Source organism: Elaeis guineensis, chromosome 4, assembly GCF_000442705.2.
Source record: "Elaeis guineensis isolate ETL-2024a chromosome 4, EG11, whole genome shotgun sequence".
NCBI classification, from domain to species: Eukaryota; Viridiplantae; Streptophyta; class Magnoliopsida; order Arecales; family Arecaceae; genus Elaeis; species Elaeis guineensis.
Window position 1 is genome coordinate 108,571,353 of NC_025996.2, and position 8,355 is coordinate 108,579,707.

The following is an 8,355-nucleotide window of genomic DNA, read 5'->3' on the forward strand; positions in this document are numbered from 1 at the left end:
AAAGATCTATAGAGATAGATCTAAAAAGATGCTAGGCTTATCTCAGTCATGGTACCTAGATCTCATATTAAAGCGATTTAATATGGAGGCTAGTAAGAGAGATTACCTACCTACAAGTCATGATATACGTCTCTCTAAGAAAATATATCCTAAGACACCAGAAGAGAGAGAAAATGAATGAAATCTCTTATGCTTTGGCTATAGGATCAATTATGTATGCCATGCTATGTTCTAGGCCTAATGTAGCTTATGTTTTGGGCATAGCTATCAGATTTCAAGCTAATCCAAGGAAGGATCATTAGAAAGTGGATGATAGCAAGTCGATATCAAGGTATATGTTTATCCTAAATAATGTGGCAGTGAGTTGGAAGAGCTCCAATCAGCAGATAGTATCTGGCTCAATTACTGAGGTAGAGTACATTGCTGCTAGTGAAGCCATTAAGGAAGCTGTCTGGATGAAGAAATTCATCATGAATTTAGGAGTCATTCCTAAGAATGAAGAACCAATGTCACTCTATCGTGATAACACTGGGGCCATTATTCAAGCAAAGAAATCTAGGTCTCATTATAGACCCAAGCACATCCTCTTCTGTCTCATTAGAGATAAGATGCTATCCTTGAATGAGTAGACAAAAAGAACAATATAGCAGACCCATTCACTAAGGCCATACCACAGCAGCTAAATGATCGCCATCTTGATTGTATGAGATACAAAGGCGATTGGCTTTAATGCAAGTGGGAGATTGAAAGAAGAGTGTCCTATAAGCCAATCAAAAGTGTGTTGCGATGGAATTTTTTTTTTATAATTTTCCAACTCATGTAATAATATTTATTATTTGAGGTATTGATTCATCATATTAGCTGCATCTTATTATGACTAAGACTATGATAAATCCCAAAGATTAGGGCAATGATTTTAGAAGACATGAATGGGTCATGCTTGAAAGGAATATGCCCACAAGCCAATCAAAATTTATATTTTGATGGATTTTTCTTGTAATCTTTTAGACTTATGTATTGACTCTTTAAATAATAAAAGATATTTTTCATCATATGCTGCATCTTACTTTAGTAATGATTATGATGAACTCCATAAATCAGAAAAATAAATTTAGGGTTATGATGAGATTATACCTATGAGACTTAAAATCTTAAAAATTTTGATTTAGAATATTCCTAGTCATAGGAGCATTGAGTAGGAGATCAATGTTCCAGATAGATTAGCACTTTCTATGTATCATCGATGGAGAGGGTGGCAGATCTCATATGCCACTTGTATGAGATACTAATACAAGAAAGTGGGTGCTCATTAGAGAATGAGTTCACTGAATTGATCCAACTTAAGAAATATCTTATGAAATTTACTTACCTGTCAAAAAATATTTTCTTATAGTGGGAGTTGTGCATGTAATCCTTTGACCTGAGACTACCATAGAACCTTGTATACATGAATCCATATTTTTTGATTTATACTCATTCATGACTTAGTCATGTATAGGGTATTCTAGATATAGTAGAATATGTATGAAGGTTGTGAGTAGGTCAACATGAAATCTATCACTTTTGGTAAGAGAAAATCGCATCCTACTTGTTCTGATCGATTGATGATTCAGGAAGCCTTTGATGAAAGCAGAATAAAAATTAAAAAGAATTTTTAATATTTTATTAATTAAATAATCATATAAGATTGAGAGAAATATAAGTATGATATTGAATTTGACATCATTCTATATCCAGAGTCATATTCGGGGTGCAGGGAGATCGTAGGATCAAATTATACGGTAACTTTCCACTGAAGGGTATTTTTGATATTTTTATTAAAAATTTTATATCTTTTAGGTAGACATGATATATTGCTAGACGTCAATCTTGTCTTATGAGTTTGATCAAATTAAAGAGTTTAATTCAATCACCAATTAGAAAGAGTTCTAATTGCTAAAATTGGGTTAGCTCGATTGGATCTAGATTGGTTAGATTAAATTCTAATCAAATCAAATCAACTTGAACTCAGACCCATTTCTAGCTATATGTGGAACCCAATGGGTCACACACAAATGGTATTGATCAGGGGTCTAATTGGATTAGATCATGTTTGCAAAATTGACATGCTAGCACATGTTGCAAAAAAAACTAGCTCTTTGTTTCGAATCGGGTTTAAAATTGATTCCATATTGGGCTAATTAAAGTCAAATTATTCAAATAAATTTTAGGTTTGAATTGATTAAGCCATTTGGTGCATGTATGAAAATTTTGGAGCTAGGAAACCAAGTCTCCATGAGTCAAGAATTTTTCTTGTGTGTGGGTGCAGTTTTTCTGTGCAGAAATAGCTTTCGCATCCCATGAGATGGGATGCCTCATCCTCAAGCTTATCCTATGTTCCATGATGAAATAAATTTTTTGATAATTTATAACTTTATTTTAAGAATGTCAAATTTTTCTGAAATTAAAATTCCTTCTAGTTTAATCATGGAAATTCATTGAAGTTGAAAATCCTGTCAGCCTAATCCATGCACCTGACCAAGAGTCCAACTTGTGAAGGACTCTAACCCATTTGTCATGCCACTTCTTAATCTGAATTTTTTTCCACGATATTCTCATATTAGTGCCTTGATTTTTGGCCATTGGATGGACAAAATTACATTGATGGATGGTGGAAAAAAATTATGCCATGGGAAGCTGCGCGATGCATCAGAGAATTATTGAGAAAAATATTCCGAAGGGTCCTTTTGCATGAAGCATCTCTTGGATTTTTTTTTGTTGATTGTCATGTGTCAAAAACTTTTAGATGGGCATGAGAATTCATCAAGAGGTATGAGATTTTTTGATGGATGCGAGATGGTGCGTGGAAGGGGCACGAAAATTTTTCGAAGGCAACCCATCGCTAAGTATTTAAAGGGGGGTGCGCCGGGGGATTGGATTCATTCAGATTTTCAATTCCTCCTTTCTTTCTAACATCCTCTCCCTATTGTCCAATTAGTCTCTTCCTTCTCTTATTAGGACAAGTTCAAAAATAGAAAGGATAAGTCCGATTTTAGGACAAGAGTCTAGGAAGAGAATTAAGGAAGACAAGGAGAGAAGAAAGGTAGGGATAGGAAGGCTAGGAGAAGAGGAAGAGGGTCTTGAGGTCTTGGTATTCAAAAAAATTCTCAGAGTGAGAATTTTGGAGAAAAAATCATCTCAAAGAGTTAGTGTCCTGATCATAGCCCTGTGTGGATCATCGTTGGAGGGCGAACAATTGGACGCCTGGTGGAGGTTCTGCCGAAATTTGGATTAAGCGCTGCAGGTATTCTTCTATAACTTAAATTTAATCTTAAATTTATGTTATATATGATTATTAATCATTAAGGAGATGCTGGTTTAAGGGTTTAATATTTAATATTTCTTTATTAAAATTTTAAAATCCATTATGTTTCCACTGTGCATGCCCACCCTGAAACCCTACAGTGGTATCAGAGCTGACCTTGTTTGGTTCAATCATATATACATAATATTTATGTGATCCATAGTATGATTTATACTATAAAATGATTTATACTTTCATATGATGATATGAAATAATTCATATATCATTCACCACTTTATCATCTTGACATAAGGTTGTCCTAGCATAACGGGGTTATGCTGCAAGGTTGTCCTAGGATGATGAATGTCCATATGTTACACTTGCACATGTAGAAAGTTTTAATGTTGATACATAAATAGGTATTATGTAGTTAAAATATGCATGAGACCAAATAAAAGCCCTCATTAGAAAATTATATTAAGTGGTAGTGATATGCAACTATGGGTTAACTAATTCTTGATCAATTGATCAATTGGTGTCTAGAAAAGTGCTATACGTGGTTCTTTAATTGATTCTGTTGTCTGATCTGATCAATTTATTGATGTCTAAGAAAAGCAATGGGGGGACCCCCACCTTACCTGGCCAATTTGATTAAGCAATCTTGATATTGAAAAATTCTAATGTTGAAAAACTATTAAGGGCCTTCCTTCATGCTAGGTTAATGTTACATCATGAACTATGGCTAGTTTGTTATGTTAACATGAGGCTTGTCATAAGAATTGATATAATATAATCCTGGTGCATAGAAGATGCTTACGGTAATTTTGAATATACTACTTTGTTGTGTTAACACAAGGGCAGTTATATTAGAATTTGACTGTATTGAAATGAAGGGTCTAACTTAACTAAAATATTTTAGCTTGTTATGTTAACACAAGGCTAATAATATTTTAGAGGTCATGATATAATATTGAAAATTGCATGAGATGCAATTGGAAAGAGTTTTCTACCTATGAACTCATAAGAGTTTGTTGTGTTAACACAAGATCATTATGAGAATTAGGGTCTCAATCCTACTAAGATAAATATTAAATATGTTTCATTCATCATAGTAGAGGATTATGATGTTCGATAAAATAGTGGGAGGCACAATTAAATCTAAAGTCCATATTTATGTTAGATGTGTGCCCTAGATGCCAGATTGACTGACACATTCCTGTACAAATATAAGGGCAAATTTATAATTTTGACTATAAATGAATAAAAAGGTTATTCTACTATGACATTGTGTACATTATGTCTGTGATACATCCTTTGAGTTAGTAGAAATGTTAATTTATATTTTCAAGAGTTAGAAATTTAAGGCATAAATTTACATAACTAACTCATAAACAGCTCCTGACCATAGGATCATCATGAGGATGGTGATCGATCTGGAAAGTTGGTGTACGATCATTTCTTAAGATAGATGTGTCTTGAGTCTACAGTATAGAGACACCAAAGTGAAAGTACAGGTATTCGTTAAGAACGAGAGTACTGAGCGTGACCATCTCGAGCAGTCATAAGGAAGTCTACCTTCTCGTCGATGACTAGCTCGATGCTGCAGTTGTGTGTCTAGTTCTTTGACCTGAGGTACATCGATAGTTCATCTTGAGTATGTTATAGTTTGACTACACCATAACTCGATCTCCTAGTCATTCAGAATCCTGAGGTGTATGTTGGCTATAGCATATTCATTGTAGGAGCTAGATTGCACCAAGATGGGAACTATCAACCTCGGTAGATGAGAGGAGTGTCCTATGATGATCGAAAGATTGAGTCCTTAAGTCCATGGCCATGGTAGAGTGAAATAATAGAAAAAAGTTTTCCATCGAGGTTTCACATCAGACTCGGATCGATAGATTGATTCATATGACTGATGTTGGGTTTGACGAGTTCACCTTAATCCTAATTCAGTCGGGACTCATGATAGAAGAACTCAATCAAATAGGTAGCTACACTGAGAGGTTTGTCTTCATTTCTGATGGGTTGCCACCATATACTGCTAAGTGTCACTGGTAAATTTTGGGAGCAATTAAAATGATCTTGATGATTGATCATTCTAATTGTCTGAATCAGTAGAGTTTTGATCCATCGAAAGGAGTTTCGATGATGTCGATGATGAGATCACGACATGTCTCATTACCATACGAAAATGAACCTAACTGGATCACACAAACAAGAGTTAGGGTCTGGATGTCATCAATTGAGCTAGTCCAGTTCGATTGATTTGGTTTAGATCCAATTAGGTTCAAGAAATCGTGCTAGTACACGATTGAGCCTAACTTTCTCCTCGTGTAATCTTTTCTATCTCGACTGAGCCAAATGTGATTTGACTCACCCAGAGAACCTTGAGAAGGTTTCTCATAGTTTGACTAGCGTCAGTCCAGCTCAGAAAAGATTTGTCTTAATTCATAAGATGAATTTAAGACAACACCTGCTAATTCCTATCACCTGCCATTTCCGTTTTAGGACATTGATCAAACGTTGACCCAGGACCTTGGACTGAAGACCACTTGGCAAGAGGTCATTGGAGATTTCTTATGGAGTGTCCACCTGTTAAATTGAGCCTCAAAGTGGGTGCCATATTCAGATTGGGCGTGCACCCCAAGTGGATAAGGATAAAGTCCCATGAAATGAGGACTCTGATCCCTTGATCAACTTGGATTGTGGGGCACCAATCTCACTGTGCTTATCCAGTGTTGGCACCAATAGTAGGAGGGATTGTGAGGATTCTTATCTGATATGATTAGATAATATCACTCTATCAATCAAAATTTTTTAAAATTAATTGAAATTTTTTGATTGATCGAATGATGTGGCACTGCATGGTGCAGCAGGGTTTATTTAAACCCTGTCTGCGCCTAGGGTTTAGAGACTCTATGCAATAACCAATAAAAACCTGAATTCTCTCCACTTCTCTATATCCTCTATGCTCCTTTTCCTCCCCTCTTCACGTCCAAGAGGTTGGGCATCCATCTGGTGCTTGTCCAAGGCGTGGTAGCTCTTTGATTAGAAGGCTGCAGAGATTTGTCAAGAAGCTGCTGCTCCAACTTCAGAAGATCTTTTGAAGATCTTTTAGATCAGATCCGTATCTAATTTTTGGAGCAAATATTTGTGAGGAGAAGATAATCTAGATCCTACTTGAGTGGATACTGGTAGAAGCCAGATGACTGCGTGGCTATTTTAGAACCTCGAGCATTGCTGCGATCATCTACAGGGTAATCTAGTTACCCTAGAGGTATTTCTCAATTTCTCATGATTTTATATTTAATTTTAGATTTAATATCAGATAATAAAAATTAGATCTAATAGACTTTAGATCTAAAATATCATAGAATAATTTTTTTTTAAACATTCCACCCCAGATCTCATCAGATCTGGAAGATCTACAAGGAAAAAATCGATTTTTCCTTCAACTGGTATCAGAGCCAGATTGATGGCTCTATTTCAGATCTAATTTAAATATAATTTTTATTTTTATTTATCTAATATTGATAGATTTTAGATGCTACATCAGATGTGATAGAATCTGAAATCAGAAAAATTAAAATTAAATCTAAGTAGATCTAACATGTATGAGATGCATGACTGGACTAGGAGTAGTTTAATCTATGAATAGTCTTATAGTTTTATGTTTTAATGTGATTAAAATATAAATTAGATATAATTTATTCTCTATTTTTTTGATGATATAAATATTATATTCAGATCAAAAAATAAAAAATAAAATTTAATGAATTCATAAGATCGATCTATTGCATGCCTAAACTAGTTGTAGAATTATTCTAGTAACTACCTAGAATAGATTTTATATTGAATAGTTCAATTTAAATCATATTTTTTAGATGTTATATGTGATGTATTAGATCTGAAAACATACTAATTAGATCAGATTTTAATACATGAGATGCATACAAAGCATGTATAAGTTAGATCTGAAATTATATATGTGATATGTAACTTAGATCTAACTAGTTTTATAGTTAAATTAATATTTCTGATTAAGGTGTTCCTCATGGCCATCCAGTCATAAGAAAAAGTAGGGTTTAAGACCCTCTCCTCCATTCAATGGGGTGTTCTTATGGCATGTAGGGGTGCTGCACGTTCGTCCTTAATCAGAAATAAAATTTATTTTTCTGCAAAATCTTAGATCCTGAAATCCTAGGATTTATTTTACATATTTTGTTTATGAACCCAAGACTTAATTAATGAATTAAGCCTATGAAATCAAATTAGGTCTAAAATTGAGAATTTCAGATCTAAGCCATTTTCATAAAATTGGGTTCGAGCTTGGGTAGCTCAATTAGGTCTAGCAGTTGATCAAACCGAATCAAAAGTTGGTTAGGTGGGATCATGAAAGCTAATAATTGACCAGCCTAATAGGATTAAATCTAGGTCAAGGTTGAATCACATTCATATATGACTCGATCAAGTTAAGACTTAATTTGGCTCAGTGGTTAGAGCCTGGATTGTAGGCTAACCCAATTGATTCTGGTTCAATAATTTGGTGTCTAAGGTAAGTTGGCAGATACGACTGACTAGTTTTTAATTGGGAGCTACTCGACTCGAATGCATTCTTGTCAAGTTAATGGCATATCCCTCCCACCGGTCTCACTTACCTGGCCATATGTGTCGATCCAATTCTGATTTGAGGTAGCTAACAATTTGAGCTAACCCATACCACTAGGTTAGTCATAATTGTTATGACTATGTCAAGTCAAGTTTAATAGACCTAAATCAAATCTCCCTAAAAAAATATTAAGTAAGATCTTCCACCATTGTGGATGTGCGGGCCCTTTTCAGGGTTGATTATTCTCGGCTAGTTACAATGGCTCAGTTGCACCGAAAAGATGCAACCATATCCATTAGGCATTGGATGCTATGGATTAGAGGATGGGTTGTGCTCAATATTTTGGATACGGTGAGGGATCCAATCAGGAATCTAATTCGTGCGAATGGTGGGTCTGACTTAACTAAGGATTGGAGTAATATTTTGAGTACGATGAGCTTCATGAATTAGAGATTATATT